Source organism: Mytilus californianus, unplaced genomic scaffold, assembly GCF_021869535.1.
Source record: "Mytilus californianus isolate M0D057914Y unplaced genomic scaffold, xbMytCali1.0.p SCAF_10, whole genome shotgun sequence".
NCBI lineage: Eukaryota > Metazoa > Mollusca > Bivalvia > Mytilida > Mytilidae > Mytilus > Mytilus californianus.
In genome coordinates, this window is record NW_026262582.1 from 74615698 (window position 1) to 74634680 (window position 18983).

Genomic DNA, 18983 nt, shown 5'->3' on the forward strand with positions numbered 1-18983 from the left:
TTTCTAAACATCAAAAGTAGGCCTAAAACTAGGAAAATAATTAAATTTCTCATATTGTTTCACATTTGTTCCTAGTATATATGCAATTGTGTATGAAAAAGAACTCCCATCTGCTGTATTGATGTATCTTTAATTTATGCAAGAAGATGACCAGTGATGACCACGAATCATTAACCGAGTGTGATAAATAAACTGGACTATGTAAATCAATGCATCAATTTCCTCTTTATAGACAAGAAATTCATTATACACATGAATAAAAGGAATGCTTTATTGTTGCTTGTTTAGTGTCCACTGGTAAAACAAACGTTTAGAGCCACCTCAAGGCGTTTAAAATTTGAACACATGTTGAAAATACGACATAAAGCTGGTTGAATTTAAGTGCACATATTTAACAGTTAAACTGTTAGTAGATTTTTTTTAAATGACACGTCTATCTATCTATATGTATATAATATACTAGAACACACCTGTGGCATCGCGGGTTCGTGACTTAATTACAGTACCTACGCCTTATTTTCAGCCTGGATGTTTAGTTTTTGTATTGTCATTTGATAAAGTCATGCTGATTATAAGGTGCACAGTTTTCTCTGCTTTCAAAATCTTTCTGTTTGAATTCGTCCTGGTTTTCTTACTACAACCGGAAACTACTTGTTGATACATGTTAATTTTTTGTTCAATGATTGAATTCCTGTATATACATGTATAATGACGAAGTTCGTGTATGATTATGACCCGTGTATATAGATAATCCCATTTACACCGCTTGGTGGTGCGCCTGACAGAGGATGAACGTCCAGATTAGGTAACAGGTAACATGTTCTATTGGTATCGGTGTCAGATTCGACCCGGGACTTGTTAATTATTGGTAATATTAAATATAATTTTTTATCAACACCATTGTCCTATATTAGTTATATATAAAGTTGAATTATTTGATTCATCGTTTTTACATTAAGCGGGCTAAAAAAGTTGGATCTCGTTACTTTCGAAGTATAGATAGTTAAAAAGATACAGGAGATTGAAAAAGTGGTATCACATGAGATTTTTTTTGTTGACTACGCTTTTTCTAGTTCAACCCCCCACCCTAATGGAACCCTTTTGTATGGTGACATCGCCAATATAAATTAAATAGCACAAAGATTAGAGAGTGAGAGAGCTGCAAATTGTTAATTTTTGTATCTATAATAAAAGAGGGGCGAAAGATACCAGAGGGACATTCAAACTCATAAATCGGAAATAAACTGACAACGCCATGGCTATAAAAAGACAAACAATAGTACACAAAACACAACAAAGAAAACTAAAGACTAAGCAACACAAACCCCACCAAAAACTAGGGGTGATCTCAGGTGCATTTATTTAATAATCCAGGGAGCTCTATAGCGTTTAGCCTTAAACTGCCAATCTACAGTAGCAAGTCTCATATTAAAGGAGTTTAGTTGGTGCCAATAGGAAAGCGTATACGTTTTATAATGTCGTATCAGCTCACTAGTAACTTTATAATTTATATTGGTTATTTTGAAGTTACAATGATAAAGACAAAGTAGATTTTATACAATACATTTAATGTATAAATACAAAAATATATTCATATATGACAGAACGGATGAAAACGACGCTTTACTAGGTGCATTGTTTAAATTACATGCGTCCTCATTACAACAGGTGGTGCATATCCAGCTACTTCCTGTTTGATCACATGGGTCGGATTCCGAATGTTCTTTTATTTGCAGGTGACACGAGGAATTTTTCGTACAGGTCTTGATTATTGAAAGCTGTTCGCTTACCTCTGTAAAAAGAAAACAAATAACACATCACTTAATATGTTAAAGTTATGGTAAATGATAATAATTTAAATATGTCGTATCTGCTTCTTAACAAAATATCTATAAGAGAATGAAATACGTAGTATAATCCTCAATGTCTTCTGTTTACTTGTGTTGATCGGTTGCTGACTCATTGAGGCATACTCCACATTTCGTCCGTACAAAATAAAAAGGACCACTTTTTTACAATATATTTGTGAATAAATTAACGAGTGAAATAAGTCATCAAATTCACATTAGTAATAACGAAAAAAACTGACATGATTCGAACAGGTTTCTAAACACAATACCTCTTACTAATGGAACTTTCGCTAGTTGAAGCAAGGTTAATTATATGTATCAGCGGGAAAAAAGTATGACAAAAAAAAAGTTGGTACAATGTAATGCCCAAACACATAATTAACAGCACCTGGAGTAATGATTGAATTCCATAACCTGTTCCGGTCGTTCATGGCTTTTGGCATTACCTACTGTTAAAAAGTCATCGCATTCACTTGTTCATAGCAATAGCGTCATTATTTAAATGTATAAGGACTTTAGACGGTAGTACAAAGAAACTTATTGAACAATCGTGAAAACAGCAGGAATCCGATATTGTACAGACATTAATATTTGGTTAAAAATAGGTCACACTGTTCTAATTTAAATTCATTTACAGATTTCAACGGTGCAGAATTCTTTGATTTCATTCTATTTATTTTAGAAGAAAACAATGTGGTCGATCGTATGTTAGAACTTCTTGCGTTTTCGATCACCAGGTTAGCTTCGGTGAATTTTTATGATTCATAAATTAATAACAGACTTCTCACGTGTTCATGCTTGCTTCGGACCCAGTTAGAATTTAAACAACTGTACCTAGATTGCAATCGTTTAAAGGTATGATTAATCGCACAGTTACGTCCAATTTATCATGCAGGGCCGATTTCCTTTGAATTCATTCCAGATCAGGGATATTTTGTTAGAGTTCTTAAATCATATATTGTGATTGGTTAACGCGACAAAAGGCATAAATTCCACGATAGATGATCTGAAATTGTATTCTGTGATATTTTAGGCTATTTTTCTCTATTCTTTATAATTTTTGCCCATTATTCTCTATTCTTTATATTTCAGGACCTCATTATTGTCTATTCTTTATATTTCAGGACCTCATTATTCTCTATTCTTTATATTTCAGGACCTCATTATTCTCTATTCTTTATATTTCAGGACCTCATTATTCTCTATTCTTTATATTTCAGGACCTCATTATTCTCTATTCTTTATATTTTAGCACTTCATTATTCTCTTTTCTTTGTTTTCTTGGCTTATTTTTCTATATTTTAATTATCTATATCATTTGCCCATTATTCCCTATTCTGTTAACCCCCATCCACACACTCAAAATTGGTTAAAAATACAAAGACAATAACATATTGTATTGTCATTCATTACAAATGCACACATTAAAAGAATTAACGTTGATTTTTCTTGCCCGTCACCAGTAAACAAAATTTGCAACCAGCAAATTATTAATTGAAGCCCGCAATTCCCTCGAAACAATGCCTAATTTTATTTTGATACATTTCACAGCTGAATTTCATGACTTCTGGTTTACTTCTGATTATTTATCAAAAATATTTAATTTTTTTAAGATAGCCCAAAAGATCAAATTTGAATAATCCGATAAATGTTGCGCATTTTCCGTTTTGTTAACTATATATATGTCCTTATATTCGGTTTTTATCCAATGCAATCATAGGTTTGAACGTTGTTTTCAATTTAGACCTGTTTATATTTTTTCGTTGGGACTTGTATTATATTTGCCTTCGGGTTTATATGATCCGTTCATCCTATTACGACTCTTCAAAATTCAAGAGTCTATCCTGAATTGAGGTAAATTATATGGCCTTCCAAATACCGTTTCGATTCCTAACATCACTGAAGAGACATTAATTGCGGATATGGTGTACTAATTTTGGCACCTCATGTTTGCGGTATACCATCTTTTCCGCATGTTTGGTATTTAATTAATAGTTAAGATCCATTTTGTTACATCTGGTGATCCGTTTATTTGGCAATCGCCAATGGCAGTCAGCAGGGACATCCGTTGTTCGACCTGCTAGTCAAATGCGTTTTGTTAAAATATACTTTTTCACTTTTTTGGTCTTTTGGAAAATGTTGTTTGTGCTGTATTTAGACCCCTCTACCAAGAAATTTGTTTTGCAGGCACACCTATAAAGATTGTGGTTTTTATTCAACGCAATCATAGATTTGAACGTTGTTTTCAATTTAGACTTGCTTATATGTGTTGTGTACAAATTGTAATGTTGTACAAATTATAATTTGTACAGTATTTTTGTACAAGTTATCAGTATTTTATGAAATTCTTTATATAATTAGAAAAAATAAGCACAGTGTCTTTGGTTAAGCTTATCACTTGTTTATTTCTACAACTACACGCTACAGTCTTGCAAATAGTACTGACACAAAGTTTATATAAAAACACTAAACTATATTTTGTGGACATAGAATTTGGTATTAGTCAAAAAATAAAAATATAATCTAAACCAATGATGTGTCCTTATTTGTAGTTTTATGATATAGTGGACAGTGCTTAATGTTAGGTTGAAATATATACATTTGTGAGTAAAACATCAAACTGGATAAATATTAAAGATAAACTTGTATCACCTGGTGAAAGAAGGTGTGTGTCAAAATACTGATAACTTGTACAAAAACCCTGTACAAATTATAATTTGTACGAAATTACAACTTGTACACAACATATGCATTATATTTATACTATTACTGTGTAACATTATTTAGCGGTACATGTTGTTTTGAAGTCTTGTTGATACAAATTACAAATTTTACATTACTTTGAATATACCGTTGTTTGACAAGTATCGAATCCTGAATCACATGACTTCAGATTACATTCTATATGATTAAAACCTGAGTATGAAACTTTTATCTAACAAATATCGAATCCCGAATCACATGACTTCAGATTATATTCTACGGATTATACCTGGGTATGACACTATTGTCTGCCAAGTATCGAATCCTGAATCACATGACTTCAGATTTTATTATACCTCAGTATGACACTGTTGTTTGGCAAGTATCGAAAACTGAATCACATTGCTTAAGATAATTTAATACCTGAGTATGATACTGTTGTTTGACAAGTATCGAACCTGTATCACATGACTTCAGATTATATTCTGTATGATTATTTATACCTGAGTATGACTTAGCCGTCTTACAGGTATCGAATCCAGAAATACATGACTTCAGATTATATCATACCTGAGTAGGACACCGTCGTCTGATAAGTATCGAATCCTGAATCACATGACTTCAGATTATATTATACATGAGAATGACACCGTCGTCTGACAAGTATAGAATCCTGTACCACATTACTTTAGATAATATTATACCTGAGTATGACACTGTCGTCTGATAAGTATTGAATCCTGCATCACACTGCTTCAGATTATATTAAACCTGAGTATGACACTGTCGTCCGACAAGTATCGAGTCCTGAATCACATTGCTTTAGATAATATTATACCTGAGTATGACACCTTCGTCTGACAAGTATCTAATCCTGAATCATATTGCTTCAGATTATATTATACCTGAGTATGACACCTTCGTCTGACAAGTATCGAATCCTAAATAACATTGTTTCATATAATATAAATTATACCTGAGTATGACACTGTCGTCTGACAAGTATTGAATCTCGCATCACATTGCTTCAGATTATATTATACCTGAGTAAGACACTGTCGTCGGACAAGTATCAAATCATTAATCACATTGCTTTAGATTATATTTACCTGAGTATGACACGGTCGTCTGACAAGTATCGAATCCTGAATCACATTGCTTCAGATTATATTCTCCTACACACAGAAAGTTGTTTCGTTCATTTTCACATTTATAACACATAAGACCATTGCTTTCTGGAAAAAAAAAAACGATAATATTACTGCTACTGTCAATTAATCAATTTAGTTTTGAAGCATGGGAGATAACTCTCATTGTTCTTAATTGAATAACAGAGTTCTCCTTTCAAGCAGTAAAGATGTGAGTTAAAACATGTTGAACTCCACGTGGGGAATGATTTATGTACATATGATCTATATATATAAAATACAATAACAGCCTTTGTATAAGGTCGACACGTGGATATATCGACCAAAAAGAAGTATGTCGACTGAAGACGAATCAGAACGTTTTGTTTTGTTTTTTCTTTCTTTGTGTACACACTATAAATATTATTACCCACAATACAATACTGCGATTCGGAAACTGTAATAAATTCATTTGTTTGTATCGTTGAGTTGCTGTCTTTTCTACATTTACCTTACATATCCCTTTATTGAAATTGGGTTTGTTAGACCCCTTTTACACTTGTACGAATTTGAACCGATCTTTATTTGAATCGATCTTAGAGACCAGTTCGATTTACATATGCACAAGCAAGATCGATCGAAATCGATCTTATTTAATCTAGTGCGTTTACACTGCAACTTAAAAAGAACCGGTTTGTCCTATTTACTTTACATTTCGTAAACAAATAATGGTAAAAAAGGAATAGTAGAATAACGTGACTTTGCATTTCGCGCGCACTATGACACACTGCAAAATCATGTAGAAAATAGTTGGATCATTGGAATTGTGTATGCAGATATTAAATATCTTTTTGGTTCATACGTCAGAAGTCATTCGGTCTCTGTCTTTGAAGATGAGGTTTTGCAGCTAAGAAATAGAATTTATCGATTGAGAAGAATGATCCAACAACGGTAGAATCCATATTTACTTTTATTATCCCATCCATCGTTTTTTAGAACACGTGTGTTTTTGTCGCCAAATGTGCGCAGATTTATTTTCATATCCAGTTAAATATAACATTCAACTGAAGAAAGATCGATCGCGATCGATCCAAGCGTTTACACTTGAAGAAAGATCGATTCAAATAAGATCGATCTTTTTAAACCACATCTGGAGGTGGATTTTTTAATTCTGATTGAAGATCGATCTTTCCCATTTACATTTAAAGTTTTACAAGTGTAAAGGGGGTCTTAGTAAAGTTAACTAGTATATATTTACATATATCTATCATACGATAGATAAAAGAAACGTTCATTAAAAAAAAAGTCACATGCTTGGTAAACTCAATTTGCGATAGTAAAACTTACGTTTTACGTTGACCAAGCTTAAAATACAATACACATATCTCAAATTAGACACCAATTCAACGGAAAAAATAAACATGTATGTGATTTGTCGATCTTAATAGCATCAAACGATTATGTTTTATGTCTGTCAGTGGACGTCACCGTCACATGATCTCATTTTATTTCACCCATCAATCATTTATTTTGATAGCTTACAACTACAGTATGTATTCCCTCTGGAGCCTCATCGTGACACGTGCAATTAAGACGTATAGAGCGTTGAAGCTTACGTTATGTGTTATATCCAATTACCTAACTATTACAAGTTATGTAAAACCACAAGGGACTATATTCCAAAGCATTACCGTCAAACTAATCTAATTTTAGATTTAATTGTCAATAACATTAAAGAAACTGAAGCATTCATCCCCCGATATGTCATTGGAATTTCTTAACGCTATCTTAAGAAGTAACGATTTCTTGTATGGAAAGAATACTACATATAGATATGATACTGTCTTCTTTCTTTATTGATGATATAATTATGTAGGAATCTGATAGTAGTAGTTCTTCTGCTAGCTGAAATTTGACTACAGATGTATTTCAAAATATCTAACTCAAAACTGAGCTTGTCTATTTTTTTTAATGTAAAATAAGTTCAAGTATTATGATGATTATGAGAGAAGAAAAAAAAGAAAGGGCATGTCCTATCTATACAGGGACGGATCCATAACTTTTGAAAGGGGACTTGAATTGCATAAAACGTAATATATACTGCCGAGCTGAGCAAGGCGGAATGTTTTTTAGACAATTATGTGCTAAAATATTCTAAAAATCGTGATAGAAAAAAATTGTGTCAAAAGGGGACGTACGCCATCAACGTTTATCCTGTATCAGCCTCTGTTATAGGATTATCACATGGGACTTTTAAAAGGTTTTTTTTCGGTCCCCTTATCGGACTACCCCACTGTGGACAGGTGAAAATGTATTGTTGTATTGTATTTAATATAATTTTCTCCCTTTATTGTAATTTTAATAATAACAACAATCATTATATGAAAATAAAAAGACGTGATACGAATGCCAAAAAGACAACTCTCCACCGGAGACCAAATGGCGTAGAAGTTAACTAGAGGTAACCGAACGGCCTTCAACAATGAGCAAAACCCTTACCGCATAGTAAGCTATAAAAGGCCCAGAAATGACAAATGTAAAACAATAGACAACATAAGAAGAAACTATTATAATAAATATCAGTTGAAAAGGGCTTAACTCTCCAAGATCGATACAAAGCAAACTAACAACTAACACAATCACAAAGGACACAAAGTACAGATCTGAGAGTACTCGCAGTTACTGACAGCTAGTTCAAAGTCAACAACAACTAACACAAACACAAAAGACACAAAGTACAGATCTGAGAGTACTCGCAGTTACTGACAGCTAGTTCAAAGTCAATAACAACTAACACGAACACAAAAGACACAAAGTACAGATCTGACAGTACTCGCAGTTACTGACAGCTAGTTCAAAGTCAATAACAACTAACACGAACACAAAAGACACAAAGTACAGATCTGACAGTACTCGCAGTTACTGACAGCTAGTTCAAAGTCAATAACAACTAACACGAACACAAAAGACACAAAGTACAGATCTGAGAGTACTCGCAGTTACTGACAGCTAGTTCAAAGTCAATAACAACTAACACGAACACAAAAGACAAAAAGTACAGATCTGGGAGTACTCGCAGTTTCTGACAGCTAGTTCAAAGTCAATAACAACTAACACGAACACAAAAGACACAAAGTACAGATCTGAGAGTACTCGCAGTTACTGACAGCTAGTTCAAAGTCAATAACAACTAACACGAACACAAAAGACACAAAGTACAGATCTGAGAGTACTCGCAGTCACTGACAGTTAGTTCAAAGTCAATAACAACTAACACGAACACAAAAGATACAAAGTACAGATCTGAGATTACTCGCAGTTACTGACAGGTAGTTCAAAGTCAATAACAACTAATATTAAATATATCATGAATTAAAAACTAAACTTTCAATCAATACACATCCAAAATTCAATTGATTTGTTGTAAAGACGTCATTAACAGTCAAAGAAAAGTAAAACAATTCATTCATCGAACTTTGAAATACAATATTGAATTTTGACACTAGGTCTCCAAATTCACAAATAGTATATATGAAATTCTTGGCCGTTAATTTATACTTTTGTGGTGGTATGTGACTTTATAAAAACAGTATTTAGCCTTGTGAAAATTCAACGGTAATTCTTTCGATATAAACTTTGTAAGTCTATTTGTGTGTTGTGATATTATTTGTCATATAATTTATAATATTGGATGTAACACGTCTTCTGATAGGCTGAAAGTTTTTTGTCTATCAGCTCAAAGACTCTATCAGCTCAATTTTGTCATGTGACTCTTTAAAAATGAAATTTCTAATTAAATTATAAGGAATGACTGTAATATTTGTTCTGTCTATTCGAAATAACAAAAAAAAAAAAATCTGTGCATACTTTTAAATAACTCGCTACGCGGGTTATTCAGACGTGTACACCACATTTTTTGAGAAAAAAAATATTACAGTCATTCTTAAATGCATGTACGTGTTTTGCGTCCATCCAAATGAGCGTAATTGAAGATATGAATATTAATAAATGGTGATATTAATATAAAACAATGCTATGACAACCTAACAACACAAAAAAGTCATCTTAGATTTGTCATTTTAAACATTTTCAGTTTTTAACAGCATCCATGCATATATATGTATATATGACAATCTCTTAATCGTCTGTTTGTCTTTCCGTCTTGTCGTTTGTGAAGTTGTTTAGTCATAGTGTTTTCAGTTTCTATTTGACTTATGACTTTTGACAATCGGCAATCCTCGGGTGAATCCGCTACTCTCCTTCTATCTTTAGATGAAAGTACGGAATCGGCCGAGTTGTGACGAATGGACTTTTGATTGTACTTTTGGTTACTCTCTAGTCCCTTTTTATTCGTCTTATGCATTTTGATTGTCCCTTTGGTATCTCTCTCGCCTTTTCTATCGGATATATTTTCAGAATGGAATACTTAGTATTGAACAACGGTCGGCATTAAGGATTTAGATTAGACCGCGTGACAAAGTTACTGTCATGGACACTTAATAGCTGTAATTGATTCGGATATATTTGTCAATATCTAACCCATTGATGATGAGTATCTCTACAACATAAACATGATAAAACAATGAACTCTTCCGATAACGATCGATTGTAATGTAAATGGCAAAGACTCGATTTAATAATTAAGTTATTCATATTCACGGACTTCAACTTTGACCTTCCGTCAACTTTTAAAAACAAGGTTTAAGAAGACATTTAGCTGACCACTATATTATGTATTGTTTGCTGACATACATTTTTAAGTCTTTATTTCCTCCAATCGTCGAAATATAAAACACATATAAAGAGACAAAAAAAAAATAATAGACAATGAAAAACGTTCTCGATAGCGCATGAGAACTTTAAGAGAGACGAATTGCGCATCAGTAGATTAGGTAATGTTAATGTTATTGGATTGGTTTCGTGGAACAATAACTCTGTAAATAGTTAACCTAATTCTTTGTTTAAAAAAAAAACAGGAGTTTTGTCTTACAACTGTTCAGCTCTGATTCTGAATATCTGAATAAAAAGTCAATATTTTGTCCTTATATAAGGAGCATGCGCAACAAACGTTGTTTTTTGTTTTGTTTTTGTTTTGTTGCATTCATAAGTAACGAACACGTAGGATTTATTAAGCAATAGCTGAAAATCTATTATATATAATTTTGTGGAAAAGACGAGTCACCCTGTTGAAACATTTTACAATTTGTTTCTTTATCAACAAAAAGTGTGCTTCTATATGCTCCAAATTTATGTGCATTAGTATTGTAAAAGCGACCAGTCGAACTGGTATCGGACTTCCCACTTTGTTTCTGTATGCTCCAAATGTATATATGAATTAGTATAGTGAAAGAGACCAGTCGAAATATTGTGGGACTTTACTATTAACGCCTCAAATGTTTGTGAATTAAGATCGTGAAAAGAAACGGATCAGTCAAATGTTGATGGTTATAGCAATTTGAATAGCTTAAACATGCCTGCATTTGTTTGCACCTGTCCTAAGTCAGGAATCTGATGTTCAGTAGTTGTCGTTTGTTGATGTGGTTCATAAGTGTTTCTCGTTTCTCCTTTTTTATATAGATTAGACCGTTGGTTTTCCCGTTTGAATGATTTTACGCTAGTAATATTTGGGGCCCTTTATAGCTTACTGTTCGGTGTGAGCCAAGGCTCCGTGTTGTAGACCGTACTCTGACCTATAATGGTTTACTTTATAAATTTTGACTTGGATGGAGAGTTGTCTCATTGGCACTCATACCACATCTCTTATATCTACTAAATGTTTGTTTTTACAATTTGCTTCGATAAAAGACAAAAAGGTTAGAAGTAGCATTGAAAAAGATATCTGACGACTGCTTACACATGTTACAACATTTTAAAATGTACTACTATATGCTTAAAATGCATCCGAATTAATATCGTGCAACAGACCATTAGAACTGTTGAAACATGTTCACATTTTTGTTTAGAGGCCAGCTGAAGCCCGCATTCGGTGCGTTTTTTTTCTCGATGTGTTGAAGACCCATTGATGACCTGGGGCTGTTTTCTGCTCTTTGATCGGGTTGTTGTATCTTTGAAATATTCCCCTTTTCCATTCTCAATTTAATCATTTGCTTCTCTTCCTCAAAAGCATCTAAGTAGAAATTATGGATGAGATCAGCTGATCTGTTGCAACATTTTCCAGTTTGCTTTAATACAAACAAAAAGTATACGAATTACTATTGTGGAAGAAATCCATTTGACTCTTCTCTAGGGAGGTTTACAAATAATGAAAATGTCAGATACGTCTCATTACCAGCTTTCAACAGACGTTGTCTTCAATTATATAGATTTATTACTGGAGAAGAAAATAAAGTGTAGAATATCATTGATAGATGAAACAGGAAAATAGAATCGATGGAAACACTTTCTTAGCAGAATGCGCTCAGAATTTCGTCTTTGATTGCAATTAATGCACCAATATTAATTAAGGTTTAACTACACATGATCAAGCAAAACAATATTATTGTCAATTCTGCGAATTAAAACGAACTGTCAAAAGCATTTTCGGTACTAAGGAACTGGTTACTTCGAGCGAGATTTTACCATAAGCTATAGAGTATAGTGAAGAAAGTTGATAAACATATAGAATTGGTCAAAAGATGTTTGAAAAAATGGACCCTTTTAATATCACAGCGTTCTGTTTGGAAGTCTATGAAATATGAACCGTAAAATGGTTTCCGTTTTAGAGTCGTACATTTTCTTCATATCGAGTTTTACGAATTGGAAAGAGTACGTGACAGATACATGTACAATTCAGGGGTTATGGTGGTTAGTTACATTTATGTTTACCGAGACATCATAAAAGAGGGGCGAAAGATACCAGAGGGACATTCAAACTCATAGATCGAAAATAAACTGACAACGCCATTGCTAAAAAAGAAAAAGACAAACAGACAAATAATAATACACAAGACACAACGTAGAAAACAAAAGACTAAGCAACACGAACACCACCACAAACTGGAGTGATCTCAGGTGCTCCGGAAGGGTAAGCAGATCCAGCTCCACATGTTGCACCCGTCGTGTTGCTCATGTTATTACAAACCCAGTAAATAGTCTAATTCGGTAGGTCACATTCGTGAAAAGGGAACGGGATTGTAGTTACGACATAAGGAACATAATGATTTTAAGGTATATGATCAAGTTTTGAGGAAGTTCACGCAAAACATACAAAAGTAGGTATACAATGTATAACATGTACAATTTGGAAATGAAATGAAGTGGAATAAACAATATAATAAAATTACGTGAAGATTATGAAGTTATTTCCCCATTCAGACTTTCATAGTGTATTTCATATAATTTACATCTGCCATGACCATGGGTAAAAGTAAAAATCATTGGTAGTTTTAAATATCACTTTGCATTTGGAACAAAATATCAAATATAAAAAAGTTTAGGCTTCCCATCTATGAATCACGATTCTTAAGCGGAGTGGCACTTTTTAGTTTGTATCGACAAACATTCTGTTTTCATTACTTGTGTCAACATTATGGTGCAAATTTTAAACGACTGTATCGCTTTATTTGGAATCTAATACTTTGTTAATACTAATTAAATAAGTTGCAAAGTAATGTGAATGTCTGTAGACTGCAACCAATTACTTGTTTCAACATTACCATGCAAACTGTCAACAAATGTATCGCTTTATTTTGAATCGAATACTTTGTCAATACAAATTAGATAAGTCGCATAGAAATGAGAATTTCTATAGCATGTATACACTGCAATCTATTATTTGTTTCCGATAACTGACGACCTTACGGTTGTCAAGGATTTAAATGAAGAAAAATACCTTCGAGACTTTTAACATTATTGAAAATAACGGTTTTATTCCGTTAACTGGTATGCATTGTCTACTGGCTGTTATATACCGGTTTACTTTAATGTTGAAAGACCATATATTGGGTTTTCAGTAAATTTTCAGACATTAATTATAAATCTTATGTAGTCTAGTGCCTAGCGCTAGAGCGTAGCTATGTTCTGCGTGCAGTGCATGCATAATCTGTATGCAGGCGGTCTTGGGCCGATTAATGCCCCGAATGGGTCCAGGGCAATACCCTGGTATTGGGAAAGGGTCGAATCCACCCGGAAGCTCATACAAAGAACAATTTGTTTATGTTGGAATTTCATTTTTTCTGTCTGATATTCTTTAGAATTATATGCAATGACAGGATCTAGTTATATATCGATAAAGTGTTGGACTGGTTTATTGACAACAATTTATTTATAAACCAGTATAATGCTACGCTAGTAAGTTGCCTTTTGAGTATGCTAGATAACTCGACTTTTAGGGAGTGATGCAAACCGTATACTATATAAAGTAGTCCATAACATAAGATTATGAATTATATAATCGATTAGGCATATGCTCTAGCGTTGTAGGTTTTGACCGCGATGATGAGACCAACGCAGTCGGCTGATGATGCAATATTCAATACAAAAAAAGTGCACCAATGAAGCCGATATTGTTGTACGTTTTTACAATTGATTAGTATGGGGGAAAGGGTCTGGACAACAAATCATTTCAGTATGCTTGGCATACCGATAAATGTAAAAAAAAAAAAAGGAATAAAGGAAAATTGTTATACACAAGCGAGTCAGCAATCTATCGACTTAGATAAAACATAAAGTAAAAAGGACATCTAGGTATAAACAAACGGCCTTCAACAATAGACACGTGTCTATATATCTAGCTTTAAACCGGCCTGGGCAAGACAGTTTTGAAAAACATGTAACGGAGACTATCAGAGATCTGTCTTTGACGCCAAATTTCGAAATTGACTAATTTATAAAGATATAATAGCTGACTTCCTGATTTCGTCATAGGTAAAGCACACAATCATGTACATGTAGCGGGGTGAAACGAATTGTTGAAATCTGTATACTGATCAGTTCAGTTCAGTTTCTTGTATGTTCCTCCATTAATTGTGGAGCACTACCCATAGGGTATAATTGTAGATCCTATATACACCTTAAAACAGAAGAAAACATATACTAGCCTCCAGTTTTTTTAAATGTTAATGAAGATGTAGGGTATATATGTAAGACTCAGATCGACGTCCGGTCTCTAATCGACGTTCGTTCCTCAAATCGACGTCCAAATCTGACGTCACAATAAGATAACAATCCAAATCGACGGCCAATTTTATGTCTCTCTAATCGACGTCTTTTTTGTTTTTCTCAAATCGACGTCTAATTTTGGACTTCTCTGATCGACGTCCGTTTTCTGGAATTGTCGCAGTGAAATCCCAATTTTATTAAAGGGTGGGTTGAACCTAAAACTCAAAAGATATTGAAAAAGATAATTCCAAAAAATTATACTTTTCATCAATTGGCTGTACGTTTTAATTCTTTCTATTGTTTAAGTCAGAATACTGCCCTATAGATGTCTTTCGGTTATCTTTGTCTTTGACAAAACGAGACAGATAATATAAACAAAGATCAGTTCTAATATAACGTTCTTCTTTTGCTATGGAAACAAAGCCATGTTCTTATTCCAATAAAACATGGTCTCCATGAAAGTGCAACGGCAGAAATCAAAATTGACATTTGTATTGTTGTTGCTCGGCAGGAAATTAAATAAACCATTCTAAATTTAAAGTAAATATCTGTTTATGTTTTAATCGTGAAACGGTTGGTTCTCTATAACGTTTTGGCTTCATCAAATCAAAATGGATGCCTTTCAAACGCTTATTATAGGTCCTGTTCGAAATACAAAAGTTCTAAATTTTCCTATTAGAATCGATATAGGTCTATCATATCATGATGTATGCTCATTTTAACATGGGTAGGCATTATATTTGTCAATATTTTACACTTCGCTAACGCTCAGTTTAACTATATTGACAAATATAATGCCTACCAATTTTAAACTGAGCATAGAGCATAGCATAAACAATTATTTCTTAATTTAAAAAAAAAATAGTGATTGCATGAAATAAGACAACACGATGAGAGTCTCCTCATCGATCAGACGTCGTTTTTTTTATTCGTTACGTTACATTAGACGTCGGTTACAGGATTAGAATATTGGACACCGATTTGAGAACATGACGTTAGATTTCGACGTCGATTTGAGGAACGGACGTCGATTAGAGACCGGACGTCGATCTGAGTCTAACATATATAAGACAGCAACCAAACGACACAAACAAATAATAAAAGACGTCTAGGGGTCAACATATATGGTTTTTAACTTGTTAACTGATAAGTGATATGCAAATAACATTAACTTACTGATTTCATTAGTGTAAGCATCACAAGGATAAAGTTGTATCTTATATGACAAACACACATGTCGAATGTACTATTATAGTTTAAATCACATCACCATTTAAATACTAGAAAATGGTTTTGTGTGTTGAGAAGTGCAGAACAAGGAGAAAACGCGTACACAAAACACCAACAAATACATGAAGGAGAATTTTGGAGGCCTACCACATTTTCTGTACAACGTTTGTGTTTGTTTGTTTTCTTTTTCGGGTTTTCGATATGTGTTTAATTTTTGTTTGTTTATTCGGTATACCTCGACAAATTATACATAAATCTTTCGATGTTTGCCGAATGTGTTATTATCCTAAAATAATACATGTATTTATGAAACCTGATGTTCAGTGGTTGTCGTTTGTTGATGTGGTTCATAATTGTTCCTTACTTCTCGTTTTTTTTTAAATAGATTAGACCGTTGGTTTTCCCGTTTGAATGGTTTTACACTAGTTTTTTTGGGGGGCCCTTTATAGCTTGCTGTTCGGTGTGAGCCAAGGCTCCGTGTTGAAGACCGTACTTTGACCTATAATGGTTTACTTTTACAAATTGTGACTTGGATGGAGAGTTGTCTCATTGGCACTCATACCCCATCTTCTTATATCTATTTAGTACAAACCTGAACATAAATAGGCCAGGACCACGGCAAAAACGACTAAAACTTCCATTCTATTCAGATATTTCCACTCACTGTCCTGCACTCATATTGTCATTTCTACATTTTTAAAATATTCAACGCCAAGTGAACTGTAATTAAAAGTAACTACAATGGGATGTTAGTTACATAAGTTAATATCGGAATATTGACAGCTATAATTGTCAAAGTCACATGGGCTGCAGCAAAAATAACGACATCAGATATCAATACTTGCTACAGGCCAATTCAACTTTTTACACTTTGATCGTAACAATTATTACGTACTCTTTATATCTGCTTACATTATACAGACTTTCATCTTTTGAGGCATCGTTCCTGTAAATGGAATTACGATACATATATATTCCTTTATTGAAATCAGTTTTGTATTGAATACTTTTCGAGGGAGAGTAGCTGTTCCTTTTAATGGTTAATCATTGGTAAATGTTATTTTAATAAAAACATTGAGTTAACTAAAGGAATAAAAGGTGCAATAGCTGTAACTGTTAGATCTCCTGACATTTTACTTTCCGATTGTTCAAAACTACCATAGTCTGTTAAATATAACCGATAAAAACAGAATAATGGTACAGGACAAATTAAAATAACTGCTTCTCGACAAATCTGTTACATGACTTGTGCTTACGACCAAACAAAGTCATTTTCATTAATTTATTGAGTACACAATGTACATGTACGTAATAATTTCGGTTCCCGTTATTTGGAATTCATTTCTAAAACACCCGTGTTGATCATTTGAAAGTCATACACCATACAAGTCGTACACATACGTAACTTAGTGAGAAAATGCACTTCATAAAGTATGTTGTCACGTCGATTTCTGTATTTCCGATCAAATAAAATCAATTTTACTCTTAGAATAACAAAATCTCCTACTAATCACATAAACGGCACTGATTTTGTTTTTGTTTTACATATTTTGAATTGTTCGTCATGTGGTTTACGAAATCTTGAAGATAGCCGCAGTGTAACATATAGATCTGTTATTTACAAGCTTTTAATTTGTCTGCAGTTTTTCAATCATCTAATTTACAGAATCTTGAAATTAGTCTGAGTGCAATATCAGTGTTAATTGTAAGCTTCTAATTAGTCTGCAGTTTTTCCATATTCTAAAACACATTTAGGATAAAGATTATTTCCTTTCCAATACACAAATCATAGAAAGTTCATCGCTTGTTATCTGCCAAATGATTGGTTTTGATCTTTACAATGAAACAAATTAAGTTTTATCTGATCGATTTGGTCCCAAAGCTGATGTAAAGTAAAGAGGAATTACTGGAATGTCTTTCAATTGATTCGAATTGTTTGCTATTAGTATTGTACGCTCGAGGCATGATCAATGAAAGGAAATATCCGAAGATTATAACCCGGAAATAGTGTTATGTTACACGTATTGCTGATACATTTCACAACGGTATAAAACGCTTCAGGTGCGATGCTTTTTGAAAGAAATTTATGCATATGCATCAGTCTCAAAAGACTAACATAAATATATCAACGTGGGGCTCTGTTGACAAGGCATGTAAGATTTTGACTTTGATAATATCTTCCTATATCTACAAAATCAATTGGTACTGACGTTCAATAGGAAATCGGACAAATAAGAGTTTATAGTGTAGAATCAGTGATTTTCCAAATGAGAGAAGGGGCACAACAACGTGTGCATTCAAATAAAATTCTGATCCCACTTTTCTTATACGGTGACAAATTATCAAAAAGATGTGATATGACTGACAATTAGACAACTCTCCATCCAAGTCACAATTTGTAAACCATATATTAAGTGTAATACGTCATATCTAGCTGTTTTAAAAAGTTAAAAAGAATTAATTCGTAACTAATTGATTAATTTTCTCGCTTGGTTGCTATTTCATTGGCGTATATCTCACAGTTTCCAGATCATCCTATATATAATATGAAGTATTTGCCGAATGAAGTCAAGAAGCTATCAATCGACCAAACAATAAACGGTTTCCTGTGGTTGATACAATACGACAGAAAGTACCAACGTTTTATTTCATTACGCTGATTCTAAATCTGGTATTATTGTTCGCGTTGAAAATTCAGTCGGACACCAACTTGAAGGCTATTTTTTTTTAATATATGTTAGATGCATGATTTTTTATTAGTTGTTTTTGGCTTCGTACTATCTGTCAGTCACTGTGAGTTCTCTCAGATGTGTACCTAGTGTCTTTTTGTTGTTTGGATGTACTAGTACCCGGCCACGTGCACTCTGTGCTTTTGTTGGATGAATTTCTATTTGTATCCGTATGATGCCTTTTTCAACTGATTTTTATAGTTTTTTCATGTGTTGTAATGTTACACCGCTGTCCCAGGTAAGGG

The 18983-nt window shown here is 33.3% G+C and overlaps 1 long non-coding RNA gene across 1 annotated transcript; it reads right to left on the reverse strand.

Annotated features, from left to right (window-relative positions):
- Positions 1 to 1547: 1547 nt before the first annotated feature.
- On the reverse strand, positions 1548 to 17803 carry LOC127718533 (uncharacterized). Its single transcript, XR_007989882.1, has 3 exons — positions 16602 to 17803; positions 5663 to 5788; positions 1548 to 1792 (listed from the first exon to the last, which is right to left on the reverse strand). It is a non-coding gene; the product is annotated as an uncharacterized LOC127718533 (long non-coding RNA).
- Between the last annotated feature and the right edge of the window lie 1180 nt (positions 17804 to 18983).